Source organism: Cherax quadricarinatus, chromosome 96, assembly GCF_038502225.1.
Source record: "Cherax quadricarinatus isolate ZL_2023a chromosome 96, ASM3850222v1, whole genome shotgun sequence".
Lineage (NCBI taxonomy): Eukaryota > Metazoa > Arthropoda > Malacostraca > Decapoda > Parastacidae > Cherax > Cherax quadricarinatus.
In genome coordinates, this window is record NC_091387.1 from 10714570 (window position 1) to 10732721 (window position 18152).

Sequence of the window (18152 nt, forward strand, 5' to 3'; positions counted from 1 at the left end):
AATGAGTGTGTGGAAATTATTTAATTTCCGAAGCTATAGTGCCTAATAAGTGTTTAATGTGCTGATTTGGGTCAAAATGTATTTGAAAATGGAATAGAACCAACAGTTCCCTCTGCGCGGATGTGCGGAAGAGGAGGTCGGCTCAGGGCATCAAGTAGCAGGAGTGTTTTGAATGTAGTGAAGAGGCTGTGAAAACATGGACCAGGAAATTGGCATTCACGGCGGCTTAAGGATTAATATAGGCCTCACTTCATAATAGGAAGTCTCGTAACTGTTCCTAGTGAGGAGTGAGGGAACGTGATTTACGGGACCACCGTAATAAAGTGGTAAAATGAGTGAATAATGGTAGGACCGGTGGTGACTGGCACGTTGCCATGGAGTGTGTCCCGGGTTAATATACCCGTGGTTTAATCATCACTCATCGGTCTCAGATCTTAAAGGAGTGGCCTCCAATGTGTATAATAATTAGGAGACATTAAACCGTATGGTGGGCTAAGAAGTAATCAATGATAATAACACTAAGTTAAGAGAATGCGTGAAGTGAAATAAGTCGCCTTGCTCCGAGTGAACACGTTAGACCACGTTGTTCCCGTCCCGAGGGTAGTGAAGTTTTTATGGAGTCACGACTTCTAAACCGGGACAAACCAACGGATACCTCGTCCTGCTGGAATAAGAACCGTGTTAAGGACATCAAAATGAGATGGTGAATGGAGGAAATAAGGAGCATCAGTCACCCACAGTTAAGTAACCTTTCTAGTTATAGCAGACTGATACTGGCCAGTTAGGTATGTTGTAATTGGATAGGTTATGGGTGATCCAGGTACATCAAGTGACCACCAGAGAATATCTGGTAAGTGGTGGGATTATGTATAAATGTTTTTCCTTGATGGATATACCCATGTGTAACCTACCCCCCCACCTTCATTCAGTTAAACTAATATAATCTATACAGTCCACAATTAATTAGTAGCGCCGTACTTGTGGGTGCTATCCAATTTATACTGGTCTCGGATAGATATGGATAAGATTGTGAGGTCGAAAGGGCCACCTGCAGTGACCAGAGGTGGTCGAGTTTTCTCACATGTCTACACGGGGTGACTACGGTAAACAATATAGTTGTTGTCTCCCAATGAGATTTCTCGTACTCACCTAATTGTGGTGGCAGGGGTCGAGACTCAGCTCCTGGCCTCATATGCATGTAATGTTGAGGTATGCACAGGTAACACCCCTAGAAAATTTTCCATATCTGCCCGCTGGTCCTTCCTGAACCGGATGCAATCAGTGAAAAAATTAATTGAATTAATTACTTAATAATTAAGTGACTGAAGGAAGTGGGTATAGGGTACACAAATTTAATCGGTAGTGTGGTGGATGATAATTAGCCCAATTAATTGCTAGCACATGTGTGCCTAGGATTTATACAAGAGTAAAGTGCAAAAATTACTCTTATAAGGCGTCTACTTAAGTTGTATAATTTGTGATCATTAATTCCCTAACCATGGCTGGGTCTGAGGAAGTTAGTGCGGCTGGCAAGTCCATGGATGCCAAAGCAAAGAAAGCTTCACTACAAGCTCGGAAGGGTCATGTTACTAAATCATACAAGTGTATGGAGTTAATGGGACAAGAAACGGTAAACCCTGATGAATTAAAGTTACACCTAGATGCCTTAGAAAATAGATACGAGTCATATAAATTGTGGTATAAGGACTGTGAGAGCGATCTTCTGATCAGTTCCTGATCAGCCAGGCTGTGGCTCGTACGTTGGTTTGCGTGCAGCCAGCAGCAACAGCCTGGTTGATCAGGCGCTGATCCACCAGGAGGCCTGGTCACAGACCGGGCCGCGGGGGCGTTGACCCCCGAAACTCTCTCCAGGTAAACTCCAGGTAAGATGATGCTGAAAGGGAGCGGCTGCTGGATCAATATTATGAAGTGGAGGACAACACTGTGTCCTGCAAAACTAAGGCTTTAGAGAAGGTAAAGGGTGTAAACAATGTTGTTGGTCAATCTAGTAAGGAAAATCAGAGGTGTCTACCAAAACTCCCAGAATTATGCATGCCTGTGTTTAATCCACGAGAAAACTGGGAGGAGTTTTGGTCTATCTTTAAAGCAGTCGTAAGAAAAGATAAGATTTCGTTCGGATTTTTAACCCCGGAGGGTTAGCCACCCAGGATAACTCAAGAAAGTCAATGAGTCATCGAGGACTGTCTAACTTATTTCCATTGGGGTCCTTAATCTTGTCCCCCAGGATGCGACCCACACCAGTCGACTAACACCCAGGTACCTATTTGCTGCTAGGTGAACAGGACAACAGGTGTAAGGAAACGTGTCGAAATGTTTCCACCCGCCGGGAATCGAACCCGGGCCCTCCATGTGTGAAGCGGGAGCTTTAGCCACCAGGCCACCGGGCCACCCTATAGGACTGATCTTGCAAGTGTTACCAAATTATGCTATTTAAAGGGACAGGTAAGGGGAGATGCACATGTTCTCATACAAGCATTCCCAAATGTAGATGACTCCTATAGTAAGGCAGTTGACTTGTTGGAGGTCACTTATGGTAACTTGGAGCAAAATAGGCTGGATCTAGTAGCTATTTTGGCTAGTTTGAAGACTCCAGATCACAACCGCAACGGCTTACAGCAATTTCGGATCAAACTAGAAAGCACTCTTAAGACCTTGAGTAATAAATATGATCTGGAGGGAGCAAAGTGTTTGTTGAGTGCCTTGATTCAGAATAAATTGAACCACAAGACAGTAGAGTGGTTATCTAACAGATATCACAAGGGTTACTTCGGGTTGGAAGAAATAAAAGTGGGCCTGCAGGAGCTAATTGTCCAACTGCAGACCAGCCAACCAATTACCTCTAGGAATACCACGTCTACAGACCCCAGTGCACCTGTCAAGTTCCACAAAAGGAAAATTTATCCCAATATCAGTAATCATAAGTCACCTACTAAACGGGGTTACGTAGGCACATATCAAGTGACAGGGGCCAGTAATAGTGGTTCTCCACATCAAAGCAAGAGGAGTAAGTACCACAATAAGGGTAGCCCAGTTGATAAGAGGTCAGGCAAAGAAAGGAGCGATTGTATCTTCTGCAACGGTACTCATTTCTCTAAGAACTGTAATGCCTATAATTAATGGGATGTTAAAGTGGAAAGATTGGAAGAGCTTGCTAGATGTATCAGGTGTCTAGGAAATCATAATGTAAAGGACTGCCCTGCTAACTTGAACCATTGTTATCAGTGTAAGAAGGGAAGACACCACATAGCTATGTATAAGGGCGGATCTAATCATAATGATGGTAACAATAGTACTGATAGTGATAATAACCCGGACACAACAGTAGCCAATGTAGAGATTGCAGCTAATGTCGGTAATGATGGCCTAGCTGAGGTAGCTTTACCTGTGTTGGATGTGGTGATTAATGATAAACGGCGTAAATCCAAAACTGTAACAGCATTACTGGATCAGGGATCACAACATACCTTCATAAAATGCAATTGCCTTAATGGGATGAAGGTACAAATGGGAGATCCTGCTATACTCAAATTATCTGGCTTTCTCTCGAATAAGAAGGCCCAGTCATTCGACACTGTTTATGTAACTGTCAGGCTGGGCAATGAGATTTAGATTTAGATTAGATTTTGCCACCGAAGTGGCTAGTTTATTGTGCACCCCATATCCATCCTGTGGATGGTAGTGCGAGAGCATATGGATACACAAAAGGCCTAGGAACTAGGCCCCAAAGGGTTAACAGGAATACATATGGATTTATATCTACATATCTATAGTTCACTTATCTGTTACAAGCAAATTTAGGAAATTTGCTTAGTATATCTGGTAGAAAACGTATTAATGCCATAATTGTGGATAGGCTCCCAGAGAAAATATCTAAAATAGGGCTTGGTAACGCTACTGAAAGGCTTTCAAGTAAGGTAAATTTGGCACCTTCTGGTGTAAATAATGATTCTGTGGGGCCAATAGATATTTTGATAGGTAGTGACTATTATGCCACCTTTGCAGTCTTGGCTGAGTGGTTGAGGGGAATAGACGTGTGCTGGGGATCTGGACCTACTAATTTGCAGGCCTACCCATTTCTCCCGACTGTAAAGTCATAATTAAAACTCCTACTGTTGGAAGACAGCTTCAGTGTTGTGAGAACTCTTATGTGCGAGTTGCGACTAGGGATATACCTAGTAAAACACTGGAAATAGTTTTCCTTTTTGAAAAGATATTGACCTCATCGCTCTAGGGCCGTGAGGTTGTGCTGCGCACACGCTCCTGGTTGAGAGGCCTTCCTGTGCAGATTGATTTTCACAAGATGGCGCAGAATACAAGAAGGCATGTCAACACTGTGTGCTGTGATTTAGTGCGGGGTGTAGTTACACCTCAGTCCGCACAGGTGGTTCTACCTTTGATTATTCGCGACACATACGGCATTGCTGATCAAGATTTGTATGGAGTATCGCTCAATGGGGCTTACCGGCTATTCGTCAAGCTATGATCGATGGCAGTGCATGAGCGCCTGGTGGAGCAGTATCAAGATGGCTGTGTGGACGTTAACTCGGCAATACGAGTTCGTCTAATTGATGCGTCGTGACACTACACTTGGGTGAAGGCACGTAACGTGCCTTTCGAAGCTGACGAGGCAGACATACGGAACGTTTTTGAACGTTACCATATTGTGCATCTGGCAACAGCAGGTACCTGGGTGGATGGGGCGTATGCCAGCTTGCTGGAGGGTATGTTCAACCTGAAGATGACGCTAAGGCATTCCATCCCATCGTTTGTCATCCTGGAAGACTTCCGGACACAAGTGGTGTATTATGCAGGGCAACGCAAGACTTGCAGGCTATGTGGTGCTTATGACCATATGGGAGCCCAGTGTGGGAGGCAGCAGCGACGACAGGATGCAGACAGAGGGATGGAGTGAGGGCCTGACTCGATTGCGGGGCCTGTCAGCGGGACACCTGTAAAGGGCCATAGTTCTTCTTGGAGTGAGGAGGTGAAGAGAGAGTTCCCGACAGTGGGGTCGAGCCCAACAATTCCTGTAGGCTCTATGGTCTCTGCTTTGGTGGAAGGGGAGACCAAGCTGAGTGGAGAGGAACGAGCGGAGGATGTGGCTTCAGAGCAGTTGACGGACAGGTTTTTGGAGACAACGAGAGCTGGTGTGAGGGAAAAGTTCAATAGATAGGAGTAGCGAGGGAGTATATAGTAACAATAGTTTCATTGCCAGCTACTTGTTAAGGTAGGGTAAGTCCCGCTCCCGCTATTCCCCCCCTTTTTTCCCCCTCCCCGAAAGTGATAGTTTGATTGCCGGCTGCTTGTTAAGGTAGGGTCAGTCTAGCTCCCGCTATCCCTTCCCCTCCCTCTTCTCCCTCCACCCCAAAAGGTGACGTGTGGGGCTCCTGTCAAACAGTAAATCACTCTACTCACAGCTCCCAACTTGTTGGTTGAAAGCTTCACTTTTGACCAATAATTAACTTAGTCCTTTCAGTCTTGATAGGTTAAAATGTTTTAATAATCACCACATCTTTTAGGTATTGTACTTATCATGGAGAGTGATTTCTTAAGCAGTGGGTAATGTCTCTCTTTACAGCTTGAAAGGACAGAAAGGGTCACCTGCTAATCAACGAGTAGAATTGAAGGAGACGGACTAACGTTCTGAGACGTCCCAAATTCTGATACACTTACCTCTTTGTGTATGCAAGTAGCAGGATATAACCCATCATTGCAGTGGAGAAAACCTGCTTTCCTGTCATCTGGACGGATTAAGAACGGCTATAAAATCTGTGAAGAACGAGCCGGTGGGTTGTCACCAGCACCTGCGACCCCCCCATCATCGGCAACAGCTACGATTTCAACAACACACAGTGTCACCAACACCAGACACCCAAGTTTTATATATATATATATATATATATATATATATATATATATATATATATATATATATATATATATTAGCGTTGAATTCAGATATCGTTTATATTTTTCATTTTTCATTTTCTTTAAGGTAGGATCAATATTTCATATTTAAGTGTTTTATATTTTATATTTTCTAAACAATAAAGTGTTTATGTTTGTCAGTTTTTATTCTTTTTCTGTTCATTAATTTTCCTGAGGAGGAGCCAGCCTGAGTAATACTGACTGAAGTTGTTACAGGGCTGAGTAAGCCTTCACAAGTGGCGACCTTTCCAGGATCAACTCTACTGAATCAAGATTCAATTCCATCTCGAATCTACCATTGGAACTTCAACGCCACATACAACAGATGGTTACCACCAGCCATGAGTAATCATTCTCTATGGTTGGACTACTGTACAGGTATTTAAAAGATTTGGTGATTGTTATAGTCTCAATTTATTGTAAGTCAAGTCAGGCAGGATATAATATTTAATTCTGCCACCTTTTTGTTCGAGCTTGAAACACTTTTGAGGATTAGACTCTAGGGACCCGAGATTTTCCAATGACAATTTGTTTCATTGAGCTCTTTATTTTATCAAGGGAACTGTCGTAGGACACTCTTGATTTGTTGGTGAGAAGATTGGATGCTCAAGTGACCCCATTCTACTTACTATTTGCTCGGAGCCGGAATAGAACCCTTCGTTTTCATTAATGCATATTGTTTAATTGAAGCAGGGATCGAGCCCTCTGTTTTATTTACCGTTTGAGCAGAGCATTAATTGAACCCTCTGTTTTCTTTGAGACCCGTTTTATTTTCCCCCTGGTAGTTTAAGTTCTTGCAAGTATAGAGGAATACCAGTTTTGGATGAATGCTGGAATTAAGTTAGGAATAACAGGGAAAAATTTAGAATCTTTCATTAGTGCTAAGATCCAGGAAAGAATTGAAAGAGAGAATTGAGAGAGAAGAGAGACAGAAAGGGAAAGACAGGAGAAAAAGGAGAGAGAGAGAATTGAAAGAGAAAGCAAAGACAGAAAGAGAGCGAGAAGACAAAAAAGAGCGTGATAGACTTGATCATGAGGAAAGAGCTAGAGAACGTGAGGAAAGAGCTAGAGAACATGAGGAAAGAGCTAGAGAACATGAGTTGAGAGAGAGAGAGAAAAGGATCGCGAGCTCGAAAAATCTCGCCTTGAATTAGAGAATAAAAAGTTAACTTTCTCACAACAGCAATTAGAGGAAGGAGTAATGGAACAACGTGCAGCTAGTACACATATTCCAACACCTAATTTACCTCCCTTCACAGAGGGGGAAGACATAACTTCATACATTATCAGGTTTGAAAATACCGCTACCCTCTGTGAATGGCCTGCTGACACCTGGGCTACCAGGTTAGGAATGTTATTTTCTGGTACAGCCTTGAATATCTATGCAACATTGTCGCAGGATATCATATGTAATTATAACCTACTGAAGAAGGCAATCCTTAAAGCATATCAAAAAACTACTAATTCTTACAGGAAAGATTTCAGGTATGCCACCTTACAGCCTGGCCAGAACTTTCAGCAGTTACAGGTAACACTCTTTCGTTTGTTCACCTTTTGGATAGAGAGTTCAGGAATTGATCACAGTTATGAATCTCTTAGAGACTTCATGGTTGCTGACCAGTTCCTTACAGCTCTTCCCCACCAGATAAGAACATTCATTAGAGAACGTAACCTGATTAAAGTTGAGGAAGTTGCTGAGGCCGCTGACTTGTATGCTGAGGCTCACAATTCCTATAAAGGCCTAAAGGGATCGAACCCTAAGGGCAAGGGTTCATCAGACCTTAAGACATCAAAGCCTCTAGTGGAAAGTAAAGTGACTCCTTTTATTCCTGTTTGTCATTTGTGTGGTGTTAAGTGACATAAACGTCCAGATTGTCCTAAGAAGGTCCAAAAAGTTGGAAGATGTTTTAAAGACTGTAATGACCAAGCACCTTCTGTTCAGGAACAGTTAATGGACTTAATGTATCTACCATTTTACAAGACACAGGATGCACATGTATAGTCATTTCTGATAAGCTGTTCCCTAACCTTAAAGAAACTCATTCCTCTGCTATACTTTCAGACTACTTGGGCCGTACAGACACTTTTCCTACCATCCATTGTTACATCAGGTCCAAATGGTTCACAGGTTGGTCGGAAGCCGTACTAGCTCACATCACTTCTTGCTCCGTACTAATAGGTAATGAAAAAGGTTTGTAGATGAATGGTTCAGAGAACCGACATGTTGATAAATTAGACACATGTGCAACTCTTGGGTATCTTTATTGAGGAAACGTTTCGCCACACAGTGGCTTCATCAGTCCATACAAAGGAGAATCTTGAAGAACAGGAGGAGAATGAGGTAATCAGTCCCTCAACCTTGAGTCGATGTGGTCAGTCCATCAATCTTGAATAGAATACGGCATACGTGCTGAGAAGGGACTAATTACCTCATTCTCCTCCTGTTCTTCAAGATTCTCCTTTGTATGGACTGATGAAGCCACTGTGTGGCAAAACGTTTCCTCAATAAAGATACCCAAGAGTTGCACATGTGTCTAATTTATCAACATGTCGGTTCTCTGAACCATTCATCTACAAACCTGTCAGACACTGCAACTTCTTGGGATCTTAATACTTGGAAATTCTTCGCTTGCCTAATTCTTGGGCACGACCTACTTCAACATTGAACAAATGTTACACGACCTATGACTGCTGCACCTCTCCTGCCAACGGTTTATAAGCTCCTTCTCAGCACGTATGCCGTATTCTATTCAAGATTGATGGACTGACCACATCGACTCGAGGGTGAGGGACTGATTACCTCATTCTCCTCCTGTTCTTCAAGATTCTCCTTTGTATGGACTGATGAAGCCACTGTGTGGCGAAACGTTTCCTCAATAAAGATACCCAAGAGTTGCACATGTGTCTAATTTATCATCAATGAAAAAGGTGCCATTCTTCCTTCTGAGCAGGGCCGGATTAAGAAGTCTCCGGGCCCTAGGCTATTCAGATTGGCGGGGCCCCATTGAGTTACGGGTAAGAGAAGCGACCCCTTCCAGCTTGGGGAGGGGGGGTAGGTGTGAGCCTGTTTAAGGTCTAATTAAATACATTCTGGCTATTTAGATTAAATTTAATAGGGAAAGTACATCAAGACAACCAAAACCATTTACCAACAGCCATTATAACTATCTTGTTAAATCATGCATTTTAAAGAGAATAAACTCAAGACAGCATAGTATTACTAGATTAGGCTATTAAAGTAGTGACATCATGTACCTATTATATTCAGCATAACCACTACACCACTATTATTCCCTTTATAAATCACTGACCATTATTGTTATCATTTCATCATGCATAAGACTATCAAATCATACAAACTCAAGAAAGTAAAGAATTGTTTATATTCACAGGCACTTCTTAAATAAACTTTTTTCTGGATTTCATATTGGCAAAATCATCAATTATATTCTGAAAATCAATATTTCTTGTTAGATCAGACTCAATGGTCAACAAGGCTAGGTTACACAATTTGTCTTGGCTCATTGTTGAACGGAGCTGGTTTTTCACTCTTTCCAAAACAGAAAATGAACGTTCTCCTTCACAGTTAGTAGCTGGAAGTGTTAGGTAAAGGCGATACACTATGTCAACATTAGGGAAGGTTTCTGAGATACCTGCATTTCTTAAATGTTTCAAAGCAGCTGAGGGCGCACATTTTTCAGGTGGAGCTTTAATCTGATTCATATACCCAGAAAAATGAACTATTTCTTCAACAAATGTGTCCTGAACATCTGCTGAAAGGTGTTGTTGCAACTTTAATGCAGCTTCTCTCAATTCTGCATCTGGCATAGTAGTAATTTTAAACAGAAATCCAAACTTGTCATTGAGATTCTGGTAATTTCTTTTCTTTTCACCAATTCTGTAATCAGTGAATCCAGAATGACGAAGTATGTAGCTGTCTTACATTTCTGCCTTGGTAGCAACACAATTTCATTGTCTGGCTCTTCAAAATTGCGTTTCCTCTTCCTTGACCGCTGATGATCAGCCCGGTAACTGTAGTCTTTCACCAGCAGTTTAGCTTTCTCTTCAAACATTTCAAAAGCTTCATCATTGCGAAGTGAGCTTACAAATTCCACTAAGCCTGCACAGAGGTTAGCACAAGTAGCCATTTCAATTTCAATTTTCTGAAGTGTCTTGTTCGTGGCATTTAACCGTTCCAGTATACAGTCCCAAAGCACACAGAGTAAGGCCAATTCAAAATCTTCCAATTTTGATGCTAAGCTGGCTGCTTCGCTTCTTGTAGTTGCTGTCTGGTCTTCATCCTCTGCTATTTGGATCAAAGCAGAACGTATTTCAACAAAGCTGACTTTCAAAGCATGTGTTGCATCATGCTGCGCTGACCACCTTGTTGTTGATAATGATTTGATGACATCTCCATGAATGGTTGACTTGAGTATACTCCACCGATGCGTTGAAGCAGAGAAAAAATTAAAGAGTGCTTGTAAAAGTCCAAAAAATGAAACTGCAGCGACACAACACTCCGCAGCACATGACCCAACAAGTTTAAGAGAATGTGCTGAGCAGGGCACATATTCAGCAAGTGGGTTGATTTGCTTGATACGGGCTTGCAATCCATTATATTTACCCGACATGTTACTTGCATTGTCGTAGCTCTGGCCACGGCAATCCATAATAGAGAGATCATGTTCAAGCAGAGTATCCAGTACTACATTCATCATTGTTTCTCCATCATGGCCTGAAAGAGGAATGAATTTTATAAAGCGCTCTACAGGCTTACCACTGGAGTCGACAAAGCGAACAATGAATGTCAATTGATCTGTATGTGAAATATCTGGTGTTGAATCTACACTTATTGCAAAGTATTTTGCAGTTTTCACAGCTGCTATGATGTTATTGAGGACCTTCTTAGTCATCAGTTCAATAAATTCATTGCATATAGTAGATGACATGTAAGATACAGTGCCTCTTCCTGCATTCCCAAGGCGTGACACATGATTTGCTAAGAATGGATCGAATTGTGCTAACAGTTCTATGATCCCTAGGAAATTGCCATTGTTTTCCGAACCAAAAACCTCATTTTCTCCAGGGAAAGCAAGTCCTCTTAGAGCTAAGAATTTTACAACAGCAACAACTCTTCCTAGAACTTTTCTCCAATAAGTGCGCTCTTTTTCAGTTTGATTTTCCAAATGAGAATCCAATAAGCCTTTTTTCTGTGCACGAAATACACTGGCTAAAATGCAGCTCCTGTGAGTGGTCCTCGAAACGCTTGGAATTTTTCCAGTCATTGAATCACTGTGTGAAGGTATTTTCTTTGGTAGAAAATAGCTTGCATGCTGAACAGTACACTTTTCCTGAGCTTTCAGAGTATACCATCCACGATCTTTTCACAGTTTCTGAATTTGCAAGCTTCCTATAAAACATAGATGACTTTAAACAACGACGACTTCCATCATCATAAATCCTTGCTGATTTCCTAAACTCAATGTTCAGAGTTTGACTGAAGTTTTCTGCAATGAAAGCATTACGTAGAGAATCTGGGATTACATTTGGCCATGAGGCAGGATCTTTTAAGACAAATCCTGTGGATGAAATGTCCGTTGAGACATTGAGAGGAGACACAAAAGAAGTAGATGCTGGCTGAGAAATAATGGAGGGAGGGCTTCCTGTATGATCTGACGTATCTGCAGATTCAACTGTACTGGTAACATCAGAAACTGTTTTCGTGAGCATGTCTGTGATCTTTCTGCAGCTTCCTACATCTTTCTTTTTCTGTTCTTCTTCTTGAATTTTCTTCTTTCTTTTCTGTGACGCACTCGCATAAGAACGTCCAACATCACGTTCACGAGATGCCATAATGAGGATGTATCACTCTCTGTAATCATGCAAATACAAATTTTTCATTATCAATTATTATTAATTTTTTAATTATTATTTTTTTTTCTGTCAATTGGGGGGATATGGCCCTTGTAGCCCCCTTTCCTCTGGCTGCGCATCTAAAAATTCAAAACGTTACCAGAAAGGAGTCATATACAGAACTTTTACCATAGATTAGGTTAGTGATTTGGGCTACGAATATTTTACTGATTCATCCTCCTTGATCTCCAATTTACTTAAACAGAAATCATACTGAGTCCAAGAACAATGCACAATGGTATTTATATTACCATTTTCATAACTAAACTAATCATTATGTTTTGCATGATATATGGCCTACCACCATAGATAAGGACATGAGAATTAAAGGATGCAGGGACAATTTTCAGTTTCACCCAACCAACGATTTTCTGATGTGGCTTATGTGTTTCTGGGGAAATATGTAGTAAATTAATTGATGTTCTACATCACTTCCGTCGCAACTTGAAAACTAAGCATTTGCGACGGAAGTGATGTAGAACATCAATCAATTGAGATCTGTTATTGAAATGATAAAGACTTAAAGACAGGACAAAGTGCTTTTAAAACCTACAAACGGAAGTCAGTTTGCGTTTTTAGGTTTTTCTTTATAGTATTTTTACCAAAAAATGCGTCTTTACTGGTCCATGCGTCTTTACTGGTCAAGTAACCCTATCAGGTACCTCCCTTAACATTTAGAGGCGAAAACAAACATTTATCCATACACATCAATGTCTATCAACAACACTTCAGTTAATTTGTCATAGTACAAGCCTAGATAACGTGTAATTACTACAGAAAATTGGAGAGGAATCTCCCATACTCGCCCATTAGCGGGAAAACACAGCTGTTCTGATGTAAACAAAGGCGTGTTGAGTGTTGCCATCTATGGTTAGCTTTATTTATTTTTATTTTATTTTATTTCATTATTTATTTTTGTTTTCATTAATTTTTAAAAATCAATTTTACTCTCCAAACACTTGAACTTTTTAGGTAGGGACCCCTTTGCACTTGCACTATGTGCACAGTCTTGGATGAGCCCCTGAACCCCTTGGACTGCGGGGCCCCCAAATGCACGGGGCCCTAGGCAAATGCCTAGTTTGCCTATGTGGTAATCCAGCCCTGGGAACAACACACAAAACTTTCTGTTGGACAGGTAGCCTTTAATCCAGCAGAGAAGCCATCCTCCAACATCCATTCTGGCAAGTTCACTAATGATCACAAGTTGGTTGGCTACATCAAAAGCAGATATAAGGTCAAGGAAGGTAGTGTATGAGCTGTCAGTGTGCAGGGTGAGAAAGATGGCTATGCAATGATGCACGCTCCTTCCATGCATGAAACCATGCAACCGGGGAGACAAAAATTGATTCTCTACATGAGACGGTTAAGAATCATCCTCTCGAATGTTTTTTTCACAAGCAGCTAGCAAGAGATATTAGGCGAAATGCATTTTGTTGTCTGGACTTAGGAACTTGAATGATGAGGCTGTTGGTCCAAGACCCTATGCTACAAAATCAAAGGTGTTCATGACTCACGAAATCGTAATGACACGATTGCAAACAAACCATACCACGGGCGGGGATAGAACCCGCGATCAGAGAGTCTCAAAACTCCAGACCGTCACGTTAGCTGAAGCTAAAACGATACAGCGCACACTTCGGCCCGCCCCCCCCAAAAAAATCTCAACTAACACATTAATTAACGTTAAGTAACGTCTCATAATACGTTTGTAACTTTAATATTAAACATTTACAAACATCATAGTATATCAACACCTTAAAAAACGCTACAAACATAAACATAACCAATAAGAAAAGCTTATATATTGTTTCCCTAAACACACACCTCTGAATATTTACACCTACCAGACGATGCAGACGATGCACCATCCCCCCAATGAAAAGCAGGGGTGTCACTAGCACGTTAAGAGACCATACAATAAGTGTCAGGGGCCCGAGACTATTCAACTGCCTCCCAGCACACATAAGGGGGATTACCAACAGACCCCTGGCAGTCTTCAAGCTGGCACTGGACAAGCACCTAAAGTCAGTTCCTGATCAGCCGGGCTGTGGCTCGTACGTTGGTTTGCGTGCAGCCAGCAGCAACAGCCTGGTTGATCAGGCGCTGATCCACCAGGAGGCCTGGTCACAGACCGGGCCGCGGGGGCATTGACCCCCGAAACTCTCTCCAGGTAAACTCCAGGTAAACTCCAGGTATCCGTAAATAAACTTTTCGCCAATATTCGCCAATCACATACACCCCTAAAGATCAATTATATGCCTCCTACTGACGGAAACAATATAGTATATGGCTAATATTATAATATAAATACATATATTGTTATGAAAGAATGAGAACCAATATAGAGGTCATGCCCTTTCTATATCACTGTTACATATGCTATATTTCTTCACATGTACACATTCCTTATACTCATCCCTATAATAACCCTTGAATACACTTATCAACACACAGGCACACACATATAAGTGTGCAAATACACACTACCACCCTGAGCAGAACCTCGTGAAGGTCACATGTTTTGCAAACCACCTACAATGTTATACATCCCTCGTACATTCCACATACATGCTGAACACCCCCATAAGATTCGCCGCTTGATCTGAGAGGTGTGCAGACGTGTGGCTTCTGCCCTCTGCTCGACGTTGGTGGAACTTACGTCTCAAGATACTCCCCAGATAGGGGGCCAAGGCCGGGTCACCACTACTTGGAAAAGACCCGGGCTGGGAGAATACCGGAGAATAAAAAAAAATATGGCGGAAGTGGAGATTTTCCCAAGATGGCACAGTATGTCAGGAAGAGGGTAAACATCGTGTGTTTTGAACTGGTGAGTACCTCTGTGATGGCACAAAGAGCGTCTGTGCTTTTGCCGGCTATAATTCGTGACACATACAGAGTAGCGGATGAAGATCTGTATGGAGTGGCACTTAATGGGGCCTACAGGGTCTTCTTAAAGTTGTGGTCTGCCGGTGTTTACGAAAGACTAGTAGAGAGGTATCAAGATGGCTTTAAGATTGTCAAAACGGCCGTGAACATGTGCCTGATCGATGTGTAATGTGCCTTTCGAGGCAGATGAGACGGACTTTGGTCTTTGACCAGTATGGGGCGGTTCACCATGTGACCATTGGTAAATGGGTGGAGGGAGCATACACTGGCCTGCCAGAGAGCACGTTTACACTGAAGATGTCGTTGAAGCATCCCGTACCATCTTATGTGATCTTGGAGGATTCACTAACAATGATGATCTGATAAGAAATGTCACCATATCAAAAACAATATACTCAGATCACAACATAATTGAGGTTCAGACATGTATGCGAGGAGCCCCAGACCGACAAAATGAGACTAGTCACGAGGGAGCATTCACCAAATTCAACTTCAATAACAAAAACATAAAGTGGGACCAAGTAAACCAAGTCCTAACCGATATAAGCTGGGAAGATATACTAAGCAACACAGACCCAAACTTATGCCTAGAACAGATTAACTCGGTGGCACTCGATGTATGCACAAGGCTTATTCCTCTAAGAAAAAGGAGGAGTAGATGTAAAATAGAAAGAGACAGGCGCTCCCTTTACAGGCGACGGAAAACAATAACAGAGCGGCTAAAAGAGGTCAATATATCTGAAATGCGCAGGGAGACACTGGTCAGAGAAATAGCAAGCATCGAACTTAAGCTAAAAGAATCCTTTAGGAGTCAGGAATCGCGGGAAGAACTAAAAGCTATAAATGAAATCGAAAGAAACCCAAAGTATTTCTTCTCCTATGCCAAATCAAAATCGAGAACAACGCCCAGTATTGGGCCCCTACTTAAACAAGATGGGTCCTACACAGATGACAGCAAGGAAATGAGTGAGCTACTCAAGTCCCAATATGACTCAGTTTTTAGCAAGCCGCTAACCAGACTGAGAGTCGAAGATCAAAATGAATTTTTTATGAGAGAGCCACAAAATTTGATTAACACAAGCCTATCCGATGTTATTCTGACGCCAAATGACTTCGAACAGGCGATAAATGACATGCCCATGCACTCTGCCCCAGGGCCAGACTCATGGAACTCTGTGTTCATCAAGAACTGCAAGAAGCCCCTATCACGAGCCTTTTCCATCCTATGGAGAGGGAGCATGGACACGGGGGTCGTCCCTCAGTTACTAAAAACAACAGACATAGCCCCACTCCACAAAGGGGGCAGTAAAGCAACAGCAAAGAACTACAGACCAATAGCACTAACATCCCATATCATAAAAATCTTTGAAAGGGTCCTAAGAAGCAAGATCACCACCCATCTAGAAACCCATCAGTTACACAACCCAGGGCAACATGGGTTTAGAACAGGTCGCTCCTGTCTGTCTCAGCTACTGGATCACTACGACAAGGTCCTAAATGCACTAGAAGACAAAAAGAATGCAGATGTAATATATACAGACTTTGCAAAAGCCTTCGACAAGTGTGACCATGGCGTAATAGCGCACAAAATGCGTGCTAAAGGAATAACAGGAAAAGTCGGTCGATGGATCTATAATTTCCTCACTAACAGAACACAGAGAGTAGTCGTCAACAGAGTAAAGTCCGAGGCAGCTACGGTGAAAAGCTCTGTTCCACAAGGCACAGTACTAGCTCCCATCTTGTTCCTCATCCTCATATCCGACATAGACAAGGATGTCAGCCACAGCACCGTGTCTTCCTTTGCAGATGACACCCGAATCTGCATGACAGTGTCTTCCATTGCAGACACTGCAAGGCTCCAGGCGGACATCAACCAAATCTTTCAGTGGGCTGCAGAAAACAATATGAAGTTCAACGATGAGAAATTTCAATTACTCAGATATGGTAAACATGAGGAAATTAAATCTTCATCAGAGTACAAAACAAATTCTGGCCACGAAATAGAGCGAAACACCAACGTCAAAGACCTGGGAGTGATTATGTCGGAGGATCTCACCTTCAAGGACCATAACATTGTATCAATCGCATCTGCTAGAAAAATGACAGGATGGATAATGAGAACCTTCAAAACTAGGGAGGCCAAGCCCATGATGACACTCTTCAGGTCACTTGTTCTATCTAGGCTGGAATATTGCTGCACTCTAACAGCACCTTTCAAGGCAGGTGAAATTGCCGAGCTAGAAAATGTACAGAGAACTTTCACGGCGCGCATAACGGAGATAAAACACCTCAATTACTGGGAGCGCTTGAGGTTTCTAAACCTGTATTCCCTGGAACGCAGGAGGGAGAGATACATGATTATATACACCTGGAAAATCCTAGAGGGACTAGTATCGAACTTGCACACGAAAATCACTCACTACGAAAGCAAAAGACTTGGCAGACGATGCACCATCCCCCCAATGAAAAGCAGGGGTGTCACTAGCACGTTAAGAGACCATACAATAAGTGTCAGGGGCCCGAGACTGTTCAACTGCCTCCCAGCACACATAAGGGGGATTACCAACAGACCCCTGGCAGTCTTCAAGCTGGCACTGGACAAGCACCTAAAGTCAGTTCCTGATCAGCCGGGCTGTGGCTCGTACGTTGGTTTGCGTGCAGCCAGCAGCAACAGCCTGGTTGATCAGGCGCTGATCCACCAGGAGGCCTGGTCACAGACCGGGCCGCGGGGGCGTTGACCCCCGAAACTCTCTCCAGGTAAACTCTCCAGTTATGGTGTCGTATGCAGAGCAGCACCGAACCTGTCGCCTCTGTGGAGTGACCGTTTGGCGTTGGGTGGGGAAAGAGACGAGGGAGAGGTGTGGAGGACATTGACGGGGATGGGTATGGGCAAGGCGCCGGGCATTGATGGCTTGCCCTGCGAATTCTATTTACAAAATTGATGTGTACTAAAGGTGTTTTTGGCGAGGCTTATAAATACAATTTATTTAATTTAGTTATTTTATGTCTCTGCAACAGTACATTGAGATTTTGTATTTGCAATAGTGAGTTGCAATGCAAAGAGAGCCTCTATTATGCTTAGGCATTATGGGCCAACTTAACATTATTGGCTTACAGTTTACTTAACACTAAGGAGTATATTATAGTTGTACAGTAGGATAGTAATTATTTCATAGTTGTACAGTAGAATATTAATTATAAATGAATAAAAATTTGTACAAGGCTAAGATATATTTATATTCGAAAATGCTTTTTGTGAAAACAATGATTCAGTTATATTCCTGTCAACAATGGATAAAAGGTTCAATGTGATTGTTTCGGTTATGATGTGGGAGTACATAGGTGAGTAAATGTGTACTGAGAATTTAGCATTTAGTCTAGGGTAATTAAGTGGCTTTTGAGAA

General features: G+C 42.3%; 1 long non-coding RNA gene across 1 annotated transcript in view; it reads right to left on the reverse strand.

Moving 5' to 3' along the window:
- Positions 1–1148: 1148 nt before the first annotated feature.
- LOC138855491 (uncharacterized) overlaps positions 1149–18152 on the reverse strand; it is a 239203-nt gene continuing 222199 nt past the window's right edge. Inside the window, exon 3 of the long non-coding RNA XR_011394739.1 lies at positions 1149–1263. This is a non-coding gene — a long non-coding RNA (uncharacterized lncRNA). The remainder of the gene's footprint in view (positions 1264–18152) is intronic.